A 21,685-nucleotide genomic window follows, 5' to 3' on the forward strand; every position below is an offset into this window, starting at 1 on the left:
AGCACCCAAATTAGTGTGTTTTTCACATAAAAAATTATTACGCAAAATACAGAGGCCTCAAAAGAGGTCAAGCCCTGGGCCCCCCAACGATGGAAAATTCCTAGCTACACCCCTGGTGGCCGCCTGTTCGAGTGATATGCACTTCAATGCTCGTCGTCAATGACGTCATCCCCCCGACGTCACGCATGAGGTTTGGCCTGGAATGAATGATCTTCATTTCAAAAGAAGTGTCCAAAACTTAAAAAAAAAAACCACATCACTTACACAATAAACCTGTTTTTACAAAGCGTATACCAACTCTTGTCTGATAAAAAGTTTGAACATGTCATTTCACCCATTCCCATTCTTGGATCAAGTTGAGTGAAACTTTTGCACAATTATTCCTTGGCGAAGAAAATACATTAATCAATAAAAAAAAAAATAACAAATTTGTACTGGGGCGTGGTGGCTGATTGGTTAAGCGCCTGGCTTCCAAACCTAGGGTCCTGGGTCCGAATCTTGGTGAAGACTGGGATTTTGAATTTCGGTCCACCCAAATCTAATGGTGACCTGACTTAATTTGGGAAAGTAAAGGCGGTTGGTCATTGTGCTGGCCTCATAACACCCTGCTCGTTAAAAGTTGGCCATAGAAACAGATGACCTTAACATCATCTGCCCCATAGATCGCAAGGTCTGAAAGGGAAACTTTCCTTTTACAATATTGAAATTTATAGTTGCGAATGTGGAGTTCTTCCCCATACCCTAGAAAAACCTATTAAAAAGTATTTTTATATTTTGCCTTTTTTATGTTCCTATTCTTGTCCAGATAGTGTATCCAGTACTTCTGAAAGACCTATTTGTTCCAGGTAATTTGCATTGCTGATGAGGAGCAAGATCACTCAAAGTAATCTATGTGCGTATTCTGAAAACCAATATGTTCATTACAAACTTAAATTCCTGTATCTAAATTTATCTATTTATCTATCACAATGACCTTTTCAATGAAAAAACATTTTTAAACGAATCATCTGAACATGTTAAAATGTGGGGAAGTTAATAGCGTACACAAATTCTAATGTTCAAACTATGTCAGCATAGGTTCCCGGTCACTTCATCCCCCGGTCACTTCATCCCCGGTCATTTCATCTCCTGGTCACTTCATCCCCGGTCATTTCATCCCCTGATATTTTCATCATCTGATCATATTTATCTAACAAATTGTAATTTAAAAAATCATGAAATGAGGAATATTTAATGTATTCATATTTTATTTAAATGAAAAAATTGTAACACGTTAATGTTTAAAAGGAATTAAAGCAAAACTTATACAGGCGACATGATATCACGAGAATAGGTGAACTCCGCCTTTATTGGAAAAAAATAAAACCTTATTTCAAGGCTAAAAATGAATCGCCCATTTTCAAGAAAGAGCGATTGAAAAATAAAATAAAGTGAAAACATGGTCGTACTTTCACCATACCTTGGCTTTTGATGATAAGTTATCAGCGACACGGTCATAATTATTGTAATCGCACTTCTATCTCTCAAACGATTTTTTACTTGGCCTTCGATCCGGATAATATTATGATATTACAACCCCCACATCCATTAGAATCGCTATAGCTAGGTACACACCCAGATTTACAATAAGATTTCTCATTAAGAAAACAAAGTGGAAGAGGAAACTCTATAAACGTATTAGTAACAAGTCATAAAATGTCAAAAAGCATTCTTCATAATCATATTTAGGCCTATATATAAAATATTTAATTGGGGATGAAATGACCGGGGATGAAGTGACCGGGGGATGAAGTGACCAAGGGATGAAATGACCGGTCACCGTCAGCATAGCATAGGGCCTGGCCTAGATTATTGATCTATATTTGTTTTGTTAGTATTCCTTCTTATTTAGATCGATCTCAAATTACATAATTCGAGATAATTTAAAATTTAGAGCATTTAAAGCGAAGACCAGAAAGTGAGAACTTAAAATTATAAATACGAATTAAAAAAAAAGATTACTTCCGCAAGAAGTTTATCTTATTGACGTCTGAAACACAAACATGGCAAGCTATAGAGTCAATATTTGGTAAAACTTTACATCGCAGGACCCTAGTTTTTCAGGTCAATTATTTGGCAGCTGTCTATCCGCACGTATGATGACGTACTGACGTGACCTCACCTGCTCGCGCGCAATATTTAACCATTTGACAACTAGAGTTGCCGGGAGTCGCCGCTACTGGTAGTCAACTTACTTACTTACTTAGACTTAGGTCCTCCCGCGCCGTTCGGCGCATTGGGCGGCAAGCTGTCTCCATAATGATCTGTCACTGGCAATGTCTGGAGCCTCCTCCCATCTGGTGTCCACTGTTCTGAGGTCCTCCATGAAGGTGTGTCGCCAGGTAATACGAGGACGTCCCTGTTTGCGCTTTCCTCGTTTTGGCTTCCAGGTTATCGCAACTCTTGGTGTGCGTAATTCATTTTGACGTAGAACATGTCCCGCAAACCTCATGCGACGCTCAGTCACAACCTCACTAAGTGTTCGACTCCCAGTTCGGCATAGGATTTCCTTGTTTGAGATCCGGTCTGTGTAACTGACTCCCAAAATCCGTCTCAGCCATCTCTGTTGAGCCACATTTAGTCTTTTCTCAATTTTGACAGATGACTTCCACGTCTCACATGCATATGTAGCAGTTGGAATGACGATTGTGTTGAGAAGGTGTATTTTTGTCTCGAGTCCAATGGCTTGGCTAGTCCAAATAGGCTGCAGCCTTTGGAAAATGCTCCCTGCCTTTCCTATTCGACATGCTACATCATGGTAAGCATCTCCATCATTTGTTATGATGCTGCCAAGGTACGTGAACTTGTCCAGCTCTTCAAGCTTTGACTCGCCAAGTCTGATGGGGACACCCTTTGCCTTATATCCCACTCGCATAATTTTAGTCTTATCCAAGTTTATGCGGAGGCCAATTTTGGGTGCCTCTCTGTCTAGGCTCTCCGTCATTTCTTGAATGCATTTATTTGTAGCCCCGAGTAGTGCAACATCATCAGCAAAGTCCAAGTCCATCAATCGGAGTTGTTCATGCCATGGAATACCAAAGGCAGTCTGGTTCATTGCTCTCCTCATTATGTAGTCGATGGCTAGGAGGAAAAGGAAGGGAGATAAGATGCACCCCTGTCTCACACCTGTCTCGATTGTAAAAAAACTCTGTTGTTCCCTCTTCTGTTTTAATGCAGCAACTAGACTGACTGTAAAGGCGTCGTAGGATCTGGACGAATTTTTCTGGGATACCGTATTCTCTAACTATTTTCCATAGTGATTCTCGGTGGACACTATCAAACGCTTTTTTGAAGTCCACAAAACTGATCATTAGCCGTTGTTGGTACTCAAGACTTTGTTCTATGATATTTCGTAAAACGAAAATCTGCTCTGTACATGATCTGCCTCTTCGGAAGCCTGCTTGTTCTTCTCTGAGCCTTTCATCTACAGACTGTTGAAGCCGTCTCAACAAAACAGTGCTGAAAACTTTGCCTGGGACAGAGAGGAGAGTAATGCCCCTCCAGTTGTTGCAATCTGCCAAGTTGCCCTTTTTTGGAAGCTTTACAATCACTCCCTTTTGCCAGTCCTCTGGGACTTTTGAAGTTCGCCAACAGAGATTTAAGAGATCAGTCATTCTGTTAACAATGCACTGTCCCCCATATTTTAGCATTTCTGCTGATATCATGTCTAGTCCTGGTGCTTTGTTATTCTTTAGCACTGCTATGGCCATGGTAACCTCCTCAGCAGTTATTGGGTCTGTCTTGACCTTGAGATCATTGTCTGGAGAGGGGTCCTTGAATATGTAAGTTAGGTCTGGCGACAGTTGGTTAAGGGTCTCTTTAAAGTGTTCTACCCATCTTGCATCCTGTTCTTCTTTGGTTAACAAAGTTTTGCCTTGCTTGTCTTTTATTGGTGCCCCATGTCCACTCTTTGCTCCAGTGAGATCTCGGACAATACGATGGAGGGTTTTTGTGTCATTTCTGCTTGCAGCTGCTTGTGCCTCTTGTCCCTTCTGCTCAATCCAGTCCCGTTTATCTTGCCGACAGCTTCTCTTTACTTTCAGATCTGCTTCCCTATAGGCTTCTTCCGCTAGGCTGCGATCCTGTGTTTCATTTTTCTGATCTCGTCTACGTTTGGCCTCTTTCCTCTCATCTATCAATTTCCATGTTCTGTCTTGTATCCACCGTTCCTTGTATGAGCCTCGCCTCCTTCCAATAACTTCTTCCGCGCACCCAATAGTGGTATCTTTGAAGTTGGCCCACTCTTCTTCAAGGGTCAATATATCTGCAAGAGCCTCAAAGCGGTTCGTTAGTTTCAATTGGAACTGTGCTGCAGTATTGCCGTCTTTAAGCTTCTCTACATTAAATGGGCGGGGTCGTGTGGTTTGTTTTGGTTGGCGTTTCAATCGGAGCTTACATTTGCCACTGACAAGGTAGTGGTCTGAGCCGATATCAGCTCCTCTGCGGGTCCGCACGTCTAACAGAGATGACCTCCATCGTTTGGAGATGCAAATGTAATCTATCTCGTTGAAGGTTTCTCCATTTGGTGATCGCCATGTTTTTTTTGTGTATTTGTTTGTGCTTAAAATATGTGTTTCCAATTGAAAGGCTGTTGGATGCGCAGAGAGAAATCAAGCGCTCGCCATTATCACTGATGTTTTCTGCAGAGCCATATGGTCCCATTACATATTCAAAGCCAGTTCGGTTGGGATTGACTTTGGCGTTAAAGTCTCCCATCAGTAGAATTAGGTCGTGAGTAGGTGTTTCATCAAGAGTGGTTTGTAGTTGATTATAGAAATGATCTTTGATGGTATCTTCTGCATCCTCTGTAGGAGCATAAGCTTGGATGGTAGTGACTTTAATTTGCTTTGTTTGGAGTCGAGCTGTAATGATGCGGTCACTGACCGGCTTCCAAGCAATTAGCGCTGAAGCTGCTATTTTAGACATGATGATTCCTACACCACCAATGTGCTCCTTGTCATGTCCTGAATATATTATTGTCTTGCCATCATTGATTATTTGTCCACTTGATGTCCACCGCATCTCGCAGATCCCAAGGATGTCCAGCCGGTAAGAGTCAAACTCTCTTAAAAGTTGGGCCAGTTTACCGCATTGATTCAGGGTTCTTACATTCCACGTGCCTATAAGAGTCGGTTTCCTTGCGTTGAAAGGCTTGCCATGTATCAGGTATTGGACTTCCAGTTGGCTTTGATCCAAAACCGTCATCAGGGTTTGGCCGCCCTCGCCGCATGTATAGTTTTCATTATGTGTCGAGTTTGCCGTTTCTGTAGCAATAGTGGTTTTACAGGGTGGGGTCGCTAGCCCCACGCCAAACCCTCCTCCTTTCTCACCCGGGCTTGGGACCGGCATATGGCGGTAGTCAACTAGGCGGAGGAAATTCCAGCTACCCGTCGCGTGTCCATCCGGTGGAAACGTCTAGTGGGTGGAGACTAGATAGTCTAAGTACGTGTAGCGAACCGGGCCCGGCCGGGCTTCCCTGGGTGAGATTTTTTTTTCTCACTCGGGGTTGGGATGGAAAAAACGCCCGGAACCCAGTCGAATAAGTCCGTCACGCCGTTCCACAAGGGGGCCGTCATCAGTGTCCCGTTAGCTGGAGTGGCGGTCCTTGCACGGAACAGTGGCGGTTACAGTATAGGAATATGAGACAAGCTCCCCTCAGTTAGCACTGTTCTCGGACACTTGTAGCGAGTGGGGCCCAGGAACGGGGACTGTGCGCTGTGTACATGTCACGCAGGGCAGGTCTTAGGCCACTGCAACCTATGCGGCCGCAGTGGGCCCCGCACTTTCATAGGCCCCGCGCTAATATTAAGTGTATATTATTAAAATAAACCATTACAACTTATATTTCAGGGTTCCCTCGGCCTCTGGATTTTCTACGGGCTCAAGAAATTTCCTGAAAAAAAAGACAAAATTGTCATATTGGGATGTCATTCAATTTCTCGAGGTCAACAATTCACGAAGATATATTGAACAATTTGGCAATATTTGCTATTGCTTTTGAGCGTGATCTAAGCAAGAAACAAAATTTTGAGAATATACTGTATGACTTCGCTACACGCAAGGTTCGTAAAGTTAACGTGCTCGATGTATTTTACTTGGTAAAGAATGAATAAAATGCAATTTGCACTTATTATCCTTATCCTTACCAGACTGGGCCCCGCACTATCCGTTTCGCATAGGGCCCCGCAATCGCTAGGACCGGCCCTGACGTCCCGGTCCGGTCTGGCCCAGTCAATCGATATGACCGTCTACCGTTGGGAGCCCTCAGACAGGACAGGGGTGAAGAGCCCCACGTCCAGGCCTGGTAGTTAGATAAAAGCCTTTCTAACCACCAATGGGATAATGGCGCCTACGGCGTCGACGCCCTTCTGGACTTCACTGAAGGTAGACAACTAAAGCGTGACCTCTATGTCGAAGGCGCCGACAGTCGCCGATTTTGGGTTGTTTCGTTTACGCACGCACTGCTAGTTTTTAAAGAAATTATTTATAAATTTACTAACTCTGACCTAGAAGAGCGATAATGAAGCTATTTTTAGGTGTTTATCTGTATCTGAGAGTATCTCTGAAGCATGTTCTCATGTTGATCTTCATGTTGGAATGGATTTTTTAGATTTTTTGAAAATTACGTTTTTTTTTGCTAGCCTTCAAAATGGAACATATTTAGGCTTATGTGTAGGCTTTAATAGAATAAGATTCTAATGGGAATATTAATGTTTCAGCTGTAGAATATGGATATAAATAATGATTGGGGTAAGTAATTTACATAAAATTATTTAAATTATTATCATAAAATATAATTTAGAATTTACTATAGATTTTAGATCTAAGTCTAAGTGAGTAATAATCTATTAATAGTAGACTATACTAATTCTAATCTATTCTAGTATCTAGAGCTAGATCTACATCTAGATTATAATGATTATTCTAGATCTAGACGACTAGACAGATATCTAGATTTAGATATATTAGAATTAGATTGTTGAATCTTATCTTATAAAATACAGACGTTACTTCGAAAAAAAGATGATTATGTCCTATGGCTACGCGTCATGCATCTACTTTTTTTATCATCTACTAGATCTAGTATTCTAGTCATGCAATGACTTAAATTCTGCCAAGTTGAATCTTATCATTTTTATTTTACACCATGTGACATGTCATAATTATAATCAGATTACCAGTCATCATAACATGTTATGAATTAAAGATTACTAGACTCTAGATCTATATATGCGCAACAGAGCAAATCCTAAACCTCAGAATACACTGTGAGAAATATCTCCAACACCAAGAGAATCTTTTCCATGTCTTTATTGATTTCAAGAAAGCTTTCGATCGAGTATGGCACAGAGCACTCTGGGCGACAATGGAAAAGTACAACATTAATAAAAACATAATCAAAGTTATCCAGAACCTCTACAAGGATGCCAAGAGTGCGGTGTACTTCAACAATAATATTGGGGACTGGTTCAAAACCACAGTTGGAGTAAGACAAGGCTGCCTACTGTCACCAACACTCTTCAATATCTTCCTTGAAAGGATAATGGAAGATGCCCTCGAGGGCTATGAAGGTACTGTTAGCGTTGGAGGAAGAAGAATTACTAACTTGCGCTTCGCAGATGACATTGACGGCCTAGCAGGGACAGAAGAAGAACTAGCTGACCTGGTGATGTGCATTGACAAGACTGCCGCAGCATATGGCATGCAAATAAATGCTGAAAAAACTCAAATTATGACCAATAGCCATCAGGGCTTTAAAAGAGGCATCAGTATTGGAGGTGAAAAAAGCTAACTAGTGTTAACAGCTTCAAATACCTCGGAGCTATTGTCTCAGATGAGGGAACAAAACCCGAATTATTGGCCCGAATAGCACAGTCCACAGCAGCCCTTTCAAAACTTAAAATAATATGGAAAGATAAGGGCTTAACCCTCGGCACTAAAATCAGACTGATGCGCTCTCTGGTCATGGCCACATTTTTATATGCTTGCGAGTCGTGGACGTTGAATGCAGAGCTTGAGAGGAGGATCCTAGCAATGGAATTGAGATGCTACAGAAGGATCCTAGGCATCACATTCAAAGACCGCATCACAAACCAAGAAATCAGAGACAGGGTTACTGTAGCGATTGGAGCCCATGACGACCTGCTAACTATTGTGAAAAGACGAAAGCTTAAAACCTTTGGTCACATTACAAGATCTACGGGGCTCGCAAAGACCTTCCTTCAGGGAACAGTGCCAGGAAAAGAAGAAGAGGCAGACAGAAAAAGCGATGGGAGGACAACATTAAAGAATGGACAGGCCTGCCATTGAGAGAGGTTCTAAACAAGGCAAAAAAAGGGAGGAATGGAGAAAGACGGTCGACAAATCTTGCCTGGTGCCCCAACGGTCCAACAGACTAAGGGATAGGTAAAGGTAAAGGTAAAGATCTATAAAAATCTAATTTACATCTTTGTCCAAACCTAATTAAATTAACTAATTTGGTAATGTGCATAGTGCATAATATCATTATAGCTTCTAAACAAAAAACTGCTGTAATTTGGAAGTTCAAAATATATAGAGATCTATGTAGGCCTATTAAAAGAAAAACTTAATAAAAAGGCAAAAAAAAAAACATCAAAAAGATATTATTTTTTTCTTTATGTAAATTTGATGCTTTAAAAAAAACACAACAACATGTAAAATAGAATAAATGAGACTGCATAGAGTTGATAAAGTAAGCTTACACTGTTACACTAGAAACAAACAGATAAGTTTAAAAGTCAGGCCACTGATTTTAGAGATTTAATGTTATTTAATTAAGAGAATTCAAAACATAGATGAAAAAATTACAATGAGACTAATAAAGCTTAAACTGACCCCATGGTACCAAACACAGGATTTTTTTTTATAGTACTGGTAACTGAGGAAGGTTTATTACAGGCATGAGTTTGATCTTTTTGAAACTAATTCCTAAAAAAAAATTTTTTTCCTAGGCAACTTCAAAACTACTTTGTCAACTATACAGAGATTCAGGGGAATGAAATCTTAGACTATTTATAATTAAGGTAAATTTGAGAAAAATAGTAATTTCTTGATTATGATTTTAAAACTGCTTTTTTCTATGACATATTTATTATAATGTAATAATGTTGTTTTTTTCAGTTAAATTAAATTGATGCAAACAGTATTTACTTATTAACTTTGACTTACTGATTATCTATGATGAGTCTGGAATTATTATGTGTGCAGGATCTAAATTGTGGTGACCCATTCTGATTATTGTAAAAATGTTTTACATGTTTCAGATGTTCCTTCAGAGTTGAAAACAACTACATTCTAGCTTGAACGTCCCACAAGAAGATGTGGGGTGGCAGCAGGCAGGGGTCTAACCTAGGATCATGGAGACCACCAAACAATAGTCCAGAGTGTATATGATTGATTGAGTAGACAAAGAAGGGATGGATTACTGGAGCTAAAAGAAGGCATAATTTTAACAATAGACTACTTTGGGGTAAGTTTCCGTAGCTGCCCCTACACTTTCTATGGTCTTATGTATTGGTTTTCTCTAGACTGTTTTTGTTTTTTTGTTGGTCTCTATTACATACACAGTTTAGTTCATAATATAAAGATATTTATATTTAACTCTATTTGAAAAAGTTTATGTTAATATGTATTACAAGTGCTATGCCCCTTTGCTTGGGTTTGAAATGCCCTCTGTGTCAAATGAGTTAACCTTAGTCAAGATAGCAACATAAAAAAAAAACATTCTTGAAAATGAACTCTACAAAACGAATATTTGTTCTAGTTTCTACTAGCCTTAATTAACAGTTGACTGTCTAGATTTTACTTTTCTGTTGAATGAAATTTAGATGTTTATTTATTTATTATTTTTCTTTGGTTTATCATAACATAAAGCTTGCTCAGTGCTCAGTTTAAGCTCTTTGGGGAACATGTGGGGAGAAGCAGTATTTGGGAGAAGATTTCCATGCTGTTTCCAACCCTTACTTAACCCTTTCTGCAACATAGCTCAAGCCAAATGTAAATTGAAAACTTATGAAAATGTATGGTGCTTACTGGAATTCTAAATCCATCCCCCTAGAAAGGTAGCCAACTGGTGTATGCCCCTCAGCCCCACAGGGACTTTGTATAAATCTAACAACTAATTTTAATTTATCTTCATCAGATATGGAATGAGAGAGGCTATAGTGTTGATTATATAAATATGTAGGTCTCAGCTGGGGCTGCACAGCCACGGGAAATACTGCATTCCTAACTTATCTTGGGACTTATTATAAAGGTAATTGTCTACATTTTATACTATACTATCTTTATAAGACATACTGTATAATAATACTTGTATATTTTTGGAAAAAGTGAAGATCTTTGTTTTTACCAGATCATATTGGATGTATCTGATAGTTGTCAAAGAGTTAAAGAATAGTTTCTTGTCATCAAAAGGCATCACTTATTCTATAGGGAATCATTGTAGAAATGATATAAAAAAAGTATTCTGACTTTTAATGTATATTGACATTTTTTCTCAAGTGATCATAAGGACAATCTTCTATAGCTTTTAAACTTATCAAAATATTTTTTGAATATATAATAAACCAGATGGTTCATAAATAAATTGATTATTGAAATTCAACAGATTGTATATTTAGGGTCCTATTTTCCAAATCATTTTTGTTTTTGAAATTATTAGTTCTGTTAGAAGGCCTGCATACAACATTTACCAGACATCTTTGTTATCTCTCTCTTTGCAGACTTTGAGAAATGCATTAGATTTAAATGGCTTTTAAAAATATTTTAATTATAGCACATGATGGAGGATGGGATATTGCTCATGACATCTTAAAAGATAAAAAAAAAATGAGCTAAATCTGTTTATGCTATTGGGTATGTTGGTTACGTTTTTTACTCCCCAAAGCTAGTGATGATGAGATAGAAACAGATAAAAAGACAACACCACATAATTATTTTCAATTTTCCCTAATGCCATTAGAGAGGGGGAATGGGATGCCTCAATCGGCCAGGAAAACCAATGACTTAGTAGAGGTGAAGTAACTTATTAACATGCCTGACTAGATTGATCATGAAATGCATAGGACATAATTATATTCTATTTTGAAGTAATGCCTGTAATCTAGAAGATATGAAGATTGTGTTTGTCCTGTTCTTTTTGGTCTTCCTCTGTGCCTTGTGTCTGTGGGTTCCCATCTGAAGCCTGAATAGCTCTTTTGTTGGCATTTTTATTTTAGGTGTAACTTGTGTATTGTTCACTATTTATTAAGTTTTGAAAGTGGCTGAGTTTGGAAAGACCTAATCAACTTTCTAACAAACAGCTCTGCTAGCTTGTAGACATCTAGGTGAACATATAAGGATATCTAGCATGTAATAAATTCTATGAAACTTTTAAAAGAATAAGTTTATTATTATGAGGTTGTTTTTAGAATAAAGGCATATATTAATATATTTAAATTGTTTGTACATTTTGGAAAGTGTTATGCAAAAGTGATTCTGTTCACAGCTGCCATTATCCAAGGACATATGATTCTCTGGAGGCTTACATCACTGGAAAAAGTCTTTGGGCCCCTGAAGATTACAGTACATGTAATGCTGCAAAAGGAGGAGGATGCTGGGCCAGGGTAAACACTCCATAACATAATGACATAGTGAATGAAATAACATTTTATTTTAGTGTATAATAGTTGTAATTTTAGTCTAAAATATTTAAATAAATGTTACAGTATAAGCCAGTTCCTGAATTAGCTTGTCACAATGCACATTCAGCCAAAGTTAAAAATTCTTGAATAAAGTTATCTCTATTGTACTTAAGCTAGCTATATCCTGTATAGTCAAAAGATTGGCAGCAATTCTCTCTGCAAATGATGATGTGCTGATTCATAATGGAACATTTGATTTTTTTAATGGGGGGGGGGGGAGGACTTGCTAAGTGGTTAAGTGCAACTGCTTTTAAGCTAGAGTTTTCAGGTTCAAATCTTGGTGAAGATTGTTTTTGAATTTCAGGATCTTAGAGTGCCTAAGTCCATGCAATTCTAATGACATTAGTTGGGGAAGTAAAGAAGGTTTATCATTGTGCTGGCCATATCATGATACCTTTATAACTGTAGGCCACTGAAACAGATGACATTTACATCATCTGCCCTATAGATTCATCATCATCATCACTCCTTTGAGTTCCTTATGGAACATAGGGCCTCGACAAAAACACGCCACTCTCCAAGGTCTCTTGCTAGCTTTTTGATGGTGTCCCAGCTCTTCCCGGTCTTCTCTGCTTCTTCAAATACACTGCGTTGCCATGTTCTTTTTGGTCTTCCTCTGTGTCTTGTTCCCTGGGGGTTCCACTCTAAGGCCTGCCTAGCTCTGTTGCTGGTATCTTTTCTAAGGGTGTGACCAATCCATCTCCACTTCCTCTCTAAGATCTGCACTTCTATATTTTTCTGTCCACTCATCTCCCACAGTTTGGTGTTTTCTACTTTGTCATACCAGTGTATTTTTAGGATATTTCTCAGGCATCTGTTGATGAAGGTCTGTATTTTTTTTGTTGTGGCTTCAGTTGTTCTCCATGTTTCAGAACCATACAGTAGGACAGCCTTGACATTAGAGTTAAAGATTCTTAGTTTAGTCTTGTTTGAGATGTAAGGAGATTTCCAGGTTGGTTTTAGCTGTGTAAATGTCTGACATGCTAGATTTATACGGCATTTAATGTCTTCATCTGTTCGACCTGATATACTGACTACACTCCCAAGGTATATAAAATTTTCTACTTGGTCTATTGTCTGAGAATTCAATACTATGTCTCCACTTTGTTTATTGTTTAGTTTAAGTACTTTAGTTTTTTGGTGGTTTATTTTGAGGCCTACTCTTTTTCCTACTTCGCTTAAAGCTGTGACCTTTTCTTGCATATCCTGTAGTCTGTGTGATAATAGGGCTATGTCATCAGCGAATTCCAGATCTTCCAGCTTTTGTGTGAGAGTCCATTGGATTCCTTTCCCTGCGTTAGAGTAGGCTTCTTTTGTGACCCAATCCAGTACTAGAAGGAACAGGAGTGGTGAAAGAAGACATCCCTGTTTGACTCCTGTTGTGACTGGAAATTCCTCTGACAGCTTGCCACAGTGGGTTACTTGGCAGGTGAAACCATCATAAAGGTTCTTGATTATGGTTATTATTTTATTGGGGATCCCATAATGTCTCATTACAGTCCAAATAGATTCTCTGTCGACACTATCAAAAGCTTTTTCAAAGTCAACAAAAGTTGCATAGAGAGGAGATTGCCATTCGACACATTGTTCTACAATTATCCTGAGTGTAGCTATTTGGTCAGCACAATATCTCCCTTTTCTGAATCCGGCCTGTTCTTCCCTTAGGTGTTCATCACATGCTCCCTTTATTCTGTTTAGTAGGATTCTGCTAAAAATCTTGCTTGGTACTGACAGCAAAGTGATGCCTCGCCATTTCTCACATTGTGATAGATCTCCACTCTTTGGTATTTTTATTAGCAAGCCCTATAGATTGCAAGTTTTAAAAGGCATTCTTATTACATTTTAATCCGCAACTATTCTAAAAATTATAATCATTTTTTCAGACATTTTTTCTTTTCTGAGCCACTAAATTGATGATTATGTTAAATCAACCATTGATTTTAAAATAATATTTCTGATTTCCTTTGATGCAAGAAAAGGCTAATATTATAAGCAATACTTACTATAGTCAAATTATGCACTTTTATAAAGTATGCTAAGCAGGCTTAAACAAAGCATAAAAAAAGAATATTTGCTATTGATCTTTTAGAAAATGGGGCTATAGAATATACAACTATCTATTTGTTATAATTTTAATGAAGGTTTTTTTGTTTTTACATTTTATCCTCAAATTTAAATCAAAACTATGTCAATAGCTATATGTCTTCATAAGTTATAACTAATTTAACATGTATTTATCTTTGGAATGTTTGTAAATTGTTTTACATGTTTCGGATGTCCCTTCAGAGTTGAAGATAGTTTACTTCCTAGTCCAAACCTCCCGCAGGGTGACGGGGGATGGGAGCAGGCAGGGTTTGAACTAGAGACCATCGATAAATCCGATCGACAGTCCAGCGCGCAAACTGCATGACCTGGCAGTCAGGATCGTTATCTGGGTAACTATTGTCTGATAAATTGAAATAATGATTAAGTCTAGAAGAAGTAAAACTATGGCATGCATCCTGTTTGGAACTATCTATTCACCTAAATTAATTCCACTAACTTCTATAGTAAAGCAGTTTACTTGCTATGTTGTGAGTCTTTTTTTTAAAAAAGATAAAAAAAAAATGAAACATTTGTTGGTGCTTCTGCTCTGACACTGAAAAAAAAGTAGGTCTGTTGAAGTTAATGAATAATAAAAACAAAGAAGAATATCCAGATTATACATGATTACATTTTGTAGTGTCATTCAATAAGGAAATCTACTTGAATTGTAAGCATGTTTCTAACCCTAAATATTTACTATATAAATAAATTATGGCTTTCATATAGTGCTACTTTCATGCTTATAGCATGCTCAGAGCACTATGGTCCAATCTCATTTGTGGACCAGTGGGAGTAGGTTTTCTAACTGCCTTAAAGCACTCAGTAAACACAACTCAACTCGAGTTGTGTGTCGAACCTCTTGCCCCCTTCATAGGCAGCCAAGCTAAGCCAAGTTCAAGCGTAGTTGGCCTCTTGACCACGCTTCCTACTAGGCTCGATTGGTTACCTTGGTTGTGGAAAAGGAAATATTTAAAGTTCTTGAAGTGTTCAGTATCCTCATTTTGTAATTAAACCTGATGCATGATGGACATTAATATTTTTACTTTATATTTTCATATGTTTCCAACTGTGAATTGCCTCTTACTTTAAAATTTAGCTCTAGCTGGATAACTTTGTGCAATAGAAAAATTATGTTTAGATTTTGGAAATTATAATTTATGTGCTACATCTTAAATTCACTATATACTTGTAGAACTATTGCTTGGAATCTAATTGCAAGTTTCTACTGTCGACTGTCATACTAGATATGGTCTTATGACTGCATTAGAACCGAAACTATAATGGAATCTAATTGCAAGTTTCTACTGTCGACTGTCATACTAGATATGGTCTTATGACTGCATTAGAACCGAAACTATAATGTTTGCCCCCCCCCCCCCCTCCCTCCCTTCATATGGAAAGCAGGTAAATCTTTCATTTAGAGCCAAATTATATAACCCTTACCGTATTTATACAATAAAAGTGTACTGAGCATGTTATAGTAGAAAGAAGACACATTATAGAAATCTTATACATAAGAATTTGGATACCAAGAAAAAAAATCTTTTCTCTAGTGAAACTAGATCTGTATGGATAATGGTTTGCTTTTAATCTTTAACAATACAGCCAATCAACCTTACTGGTACATCTGGTAACAGGTACATCTCTTATGACTAAAATCACCAGTGTGTGTGTTTTGTATCAAGGATATGCATGTTGTTGGTTTTGAAAAAATGTTTGATGTGACTGCCAAGGCTTTTTACAAATCTTTTGTATGTGTGTATGTGTTTTTTTTTTCTATTTTTTTAAATTTTGTATTGTAATCGGAATTCTTAAATGGTGGGGAAAAAAATGTAAACCACTATTTTGACTGTCAAAAACAGTAAACCTAAAAAAAATGAGTTTTGTAGTTTTAAACAAATTGAATCACACTTATAACATATATAAAATATAGATTTATAACATATTGAATCACACTTATAATACATACAGGCTGGCTGCCTGGTCGTGTGGTATATTGTTTGGACTTCTCGGTGGTCCTGGGTTAATACCCTGCCTGCTGTCATCCTGCTGGAAGTTAGGACTAGGAAGTAAATTATCTTCAACTCTGAAGGAACAACTAAAATATGTGAAACATTTTACAAACATTTTTTTGTCTTCCTTTCTCAGCACATACAACTCAATTTACTTCTATTGGCTGGAAATATTTAAAGCATGACAGTGGCGTAGGTAAATTACCAAATAGTGGATCTTATGTTGGATTGATCAGCCCTGATGAACTGACCTGACCATTGTAATTGAAACCATAGTGAGTAATAATTTCTTAAAAGCACTCTTCTTACCTCCCTCCCCTCCCCTTAAGATTCTAAAGAAAAAATTTGTCAGCATGTTACATTACTAGACTGTAAGACTCTTTATGACATATCTGTCAGACATACCTACAGGTTGGAAAACTTATCTATTTGACATACCTAGATGACATATTAACTCTGATTAATAAAAGAAAAAAGTTTTTCAGACACAATCACTTTATTTGTATTTCAGACTCATGACCACTCTATCTGTATAGGTCCTGGTATACCCTGGGATGATGTTCACCCACAACTTTTAACTTGAAATCTTAAAGGAAGTTTTGTAAGTATATTTCATTAGATTCTTCTGCTTAAAATAATTTATAACAATAAAGAAAAAGTTAAAGACTGCTATTGCATAAGGCTTGTATTTAAAAAAAAAAAAAGAAAATATAATTACTGACAAATGAATTCAAAAGTTTGATGTCAGCTGGCAGAATATGAACCTGGCACCATTATTATTATTATTATAGCTTTTATATAGCGCTACTTTCATGCTTATAGCATGCTCAGAGCGCTTTTTGGTCCAATCTCATTTGTGGACCGGTGGGGGGGAGGGGGTATCTAGGAGTTGGTTTTCCGTGCTGCCTTTGGGCGCTCAGTAAACACATCTCTGCCCGAGTCGGGAGTCGAACCTCGAGCCCCCTTCTAGGTAGCCAAGCCAAGCCAAGTTCAAGCGCACTTGGCCTCTCGACCACGCTTCCCACCATTGTGAAAGATAATCCAGTGTGCATACTGCACAACCAGGCAGCCATCCAGTCTTAAAAAGAATGTGTTAATTAATCATTTTATTTAGTTTTAAATTAGACTGTTTTATGTTTTATTTGTATCTCTTTTCTATGGACTTTCTTTTGTTTTAACAATAATTTATTACCAGTTATATAAATTTAGTAAAATGTTTGCAGCTAAATATCACTACCATTGTTATCTTTAGGCTAAACTAACAAGCATGAATGTCTGGTACAGTAAGATAGGGTTAATGGTCAACCTGACATTATGGTTTATTCATTGGGACAGCTAATGGTGAGTCAATTCTATTTTTAAATATTAAATTAATCTGATGAATTCCTTTGACTCTTTTTGTATTACGTATCAAACTTGGCAGTGAAACAAAGACCAAGGAAAAGAAGCATAGCTTAATTTATTTAGGTGATAGAGTAGCAGAGCAGGCCTAAAGTGTCTAATGCAGAACATTCTCAGGACATAAGCAATGTATTCATATCTTGTACCTTTGCTGAAATGTTAACAGACAGAAATTTAAAGTAGGGAATCCACCTGGGAAATAGTTTAAAGAGTGTTGGTAGACAAAAAGATTTTAAAAAAATAACCATAGACTTGCAATGAAAAAAAAAAGAGCCTACTGCTGTGCCACACCAGTTGGTTAAAAGAAAGACTTAGCAAAAGAAAATCTGGAGATGCTTTAGTAATAAATAAGTCAGCACTTTAATATTGTATTCATATATATATATTCATATTATCACATTCCATCTTTCACAGTTTGTGTCTGACCAAGCAGTTCTCAAGTTGGGGCTTGATGAAGTCTACAAACTGACCATTATATCTACTGGACAAAAAAGGATCTTATTCTGACCCCCTCCCTCCCAACCATTTCCTCTGCCTTATCTTGATGACTTTGACTTTAATTAGACATTAAGCTTTCCATGTGCTGAAATTTAGCATTGTAGAACGGGAAAGAAATTGTCTATGACAGTTCAAAGTGTGTATACATTTTTTTGACGCACCATGTATCTATATTGTATTCAGTGATTTTTTTATTTTACCATTTTCTAATATTAGTTTGTTAGCTCAATAACTATTAACCTTTTAGATCAGGGGCGGGCAACCTTTTTGTATCGAGGGCCGCATTTTAAAAAATATTGCGAATGGCGGGCCGCATATGTATATACAACTTAGAGAGATACTATAGCTAACTGTGTAGAATGTCTTCTAATTCATATTTACACTGTAATATATTCATGTTTCGTTTTTCTCACACTCCACGTTAAGGAATTACAACAAGAGTTAGCAATGTTTGAAATCAATTTTACGATTTTTTTTTAAATTGCTTTTGTCTTTTTATATTACAACATCCCCTCAAGTATACAGTTGTACTTAATGTGCAGTATTCTACTTTTTACACTCGTGCATATTGTTCTGGAACTGAGGAACTAGCTTACTAGTTGTTACCCTTGTGACTGCTGTCAAATTAAAGTCAGTCAAAATCGACCAGTAATTACACTGTTTTAGTTTCCATAAAAAAACTAAATGCTCGTTCACTGAATCAGGCAATATATGTTCTGGTAGTTAAATGCTGGGAAGAGTGAAACTTGCCCTTGTGAAGCAAGATATAAGATTTCAGATATAAGATTACTGATCTGAACCCTCCAACATGTAAAATGAGAACGAAGAAGAAGAACTGATGTATGTGTGCACAAATAGTGTGAACAGCAGCTCATTTTTTTAAGTGTTGACATACAGCTTCTGGCACCCATAAGACTCCTGTGGTAGAACTGAGTGGAGCTTCTTTTTGCTTGGAGTTATGTCCTCTGTAGCTGAATCAGCTTCTGCGCTAAATGGTGAGTTGATGGTATTGAAAACTGGTTCTTAACGTCTTAAAATTTGCTTTTATAAATTGCACAAAAAAAGGGATCTAAATAAGTGTAATAATTTCACTAGAAATAGTTTTACTCATCAGCAAAGAAAATGACAAGACCTGTTTTCTTTTGCTTGCTTGTAGAAATGAGAAAGCCTTTTTGAAAAGATTTAACATGCATTTACATTTCATATGCAAAAAAAAAACAACCTTTGCCGTAGCAATTATGAAACAAATGAAATCTTTTTTCCACTCTTCATTAGAAATATTGGTAACAAATTCACAGTCAATGTCCTTCAAGTAACATAACAATTTCTTCCTTGAGATTTTATATTCTTCTCATTTGCCTTGCCCATGCTAAGTTAGACAACAGTGGATTACTGTGTTCCTTAATTGGAACTACCTGTGGTTAACACCACCTAGCTCTAATAAGTTCCATTACTACGGCATAGTGCAATATTGTATGTTGAAACATTATGCAGCTTTGTCCAAACTTTCCTGTTTAGAGTTTATGGTTAGGATATTTTTTATTAAAAAAAAATAAAAATATTTTACTCAGTCAAAGATCGAGCTCCATCAGTTGTTACACTTGCCATCTTGTTCCAAGCATACCCAACATTCAACACAGTTCTTCATAGCATTAAATAAATACTGATCAGAGATTGTATCTTGAATCGAGTGTATTGATGTATAGCCAAAAAGAAAATCTTTGTTTGCTTGAAACTTTTTATAATAGACAGTTTCAATAATTTATATAGGTATTATTTTAAATATATTTGGATTTTTATATGTATATACTGTGGGTACACCTGATGTCTGTAGGTGTCGGCGGGCCGCATAAAACACTCCGGCGGGCCGCATGTGGCCCGCGATCCGTAATGTGCCCACCCCTGTTTTAGATTGTTATCTTTCGTAATGTTAAGACTAGAAAACAAGATCTCAAAATTATATTTAGGACGATGATTACAATTACTTAGTCAATTACTTAGATAAAATAATTATAAAACAAAAGTTATATAAAGACATAATTATACAATGTTTATGTTTTGTATGTTCATAAAAATGTGTATAGCAGTATTATGGAGTGTGTGTGTGGGTGTTTCCAAGGTAATGTTGAGAAATTAGCGATTGGTTGGTGGATATGCAGTGAGGATGGTGAAATTACAAAAATGGTCTAGTGTAATGCAAATTACCCAGGGATCTGAAACTGTACAGACAGGTTTTTTGTAGTGAGTTAGATTTTGTTTAAAATACCATTTTATATTATTGCTACTAGATTTATTTCATTTCATCTAGGTTAGTATTAGGGTTAGTGTTATGTTGTAATAAAAGTTATAATTAGTTTTGTTTCAAAAAAGAAGTTTTTTCAAGGTTCACAATTAAATATATTTATATATCCAAGCAGTAGTTCTCACCAAACTTTCATACACTGGCAGAACTACCTTAAAAAAATGTTCTGCTGGAGGCTGGTGTGAGTAGTATAGAAGAAATACTTATTCAACAGCTGTGATGGGTTGGAAAATTATCCCACATGGGGGGGCGACTGCATGCCAAATGGTATCTTCAAGGATGGCGTAACGGGGTACTCCTGTAAGCACTATAAAGATTAACTCAGGCACCTTTTTGCCATAGAGGAAAGTAGGTTGTAATAGGGTTTATGAAAACACTGCACTCATCCTTTATCTTCAGCATCATTATTATTATTAAACCATTACTCAAATTTTGCTTTGTTATTTTGCCATGTAGCGATTTACTGCTGCTGGGGTGAACAATGCTTAAAAAAATACAAATATGCTGTGTTTTTACTTTGGCCCAGCGGTGGCTCCCACATTTATGTCTTGTATTTTTCTATACCAGTTCTGTTACTATGCAAATGCAAAAAAAAAAAATGCAAGTTGTTGCACTATTGATATTTTTTATACTAATTTTTTATTTATATTATTAATTATCTATTATAATCTAAGCATCTGTTTGTATTTGAGCTGGGTAATGAATATAGATTCTTAAATTTAATTGTTGTTTGTTGCTTTACTCACTTTTAAACTGTGACCATGTAAATTTTGTCTAGATGGAGAATGGTAATGTCTTAGTGTTAATGATTAGATTGAGAATGTTAATGTCTTAGTGTCAATATAACAGTGAGAATGGTAATGTCTTAGTGTCAATGATAACAGTGAGAATGGTAATGTCTTAGTGTCAATGATAACAGTGAGAATGGTAATGTCTTAGTGTTATTGATTAGATTGATAATGGTAATGTCTTAGTGTCAATGATTACATTGAGAATAGTTATGTCTTAGTGCCAATGATAACACTGAGACAATCATTAGATTGAGGATGGTAATGTCTTAGTGTCAATGGTGTAACACTATGATTAGAGTGAGATGCACGAGATGATTTCAGTTCATGCGAAAATGGGTCTTACACAATGTCGAGCAAAGAGGTACCATTTTTGATCACATGACCACGTTTTTTTAGTAAGTTAGCGCCATGATGTATCAAGAGACGTAGGTGTCTCTGTTTTATGAAATTGGATTAAATAATATGAGTACCTAATTGGAGATATTTCTATGGATGTAGTTTGTATTTGATGTGAAATAATTCATGATGATATTTTATGGCTGAGATTGCCTACTTTATGAACTATTATTTGATGTAATAAATATTTGTCTGCCAGAGAGGAGTTTGTAATTATTTTATCCATAATATGTGATGTGTTTGATTAAGAATACAAGAACACTACATCAAGGCCAGAAGAGGCCCTTATACCATTCAATCAACATTCACACCATTCAAGACGGTACAAATAGTTAGATTGAGAATGGTAATGTCTTAGTGTCAATGATTACATTGAGAATAGCAATGTCTTAGTGTCAATGATTATATTGAAAATGGTAATGTCTTAGTGTCAATGGTAATTTTTTAGTGTCAATG

General features: G+C 36.8%; 1 long non-coding RNA gene across 3 annotated transcripts; it reads left to right on the forward strand.

Moving 5' to 3' along the window:
- Nucleotides 1–6,653: 6,653 nt before the first annotated feature.
- LOC129924417 (uncharacterized) lies at nucleotides 6,654–20,562 on the forward strand. 3 transcript variants are annotated; one of them, XR_008776360.1, is made up of 9 exons: nucleotides 6,654–6,789; nucleotides 9,012–9,083; nucleotides 9,324–9,529; nucleotides 10,202–10,315; nucleotides 11,549–11,666; nucleotides 15,978–16,116; nucleotides 16,353–16,442; nucleotides 17,094–17,182; nucleotides 17,657–20,562. It is a non-coding gene; the product is annotated as an uncharacterized LOC129924417 (long non-coding RNA). The 3 variants fall into 3 exon arrangements; XR_008776361.1 differs by lacking the exon at nucleotides 10,202–10,315; XR_008776362.1 differs by lacking the exons at nucleotides 6,654–6,789; nucleotides 9,012–9,083; nucleotides 9,324–9,529; nucleotides 10,202–10,315 and adding an exon at nucleotides 10,893–10,917.
- The last annotated feature ends 1,123 nt before the right edge of the window (nucleotides 20,563–21,685 follow it).

Source organism: Biomphalaria glabrata, chromosome 2 (assembly GCF_947242115.1).
Source record: "Biomphalaria glabrata chromosome 2, xgBioGlab47.1, whole genome shotgun sequence".
Classification (NCBI taxonomy): domain Eukaryota; kingdom Metazoa; phylum Mollusca; class Gastropoda; family Planorbidae; genus Biomphalaria; species Biomphalaria glabrata.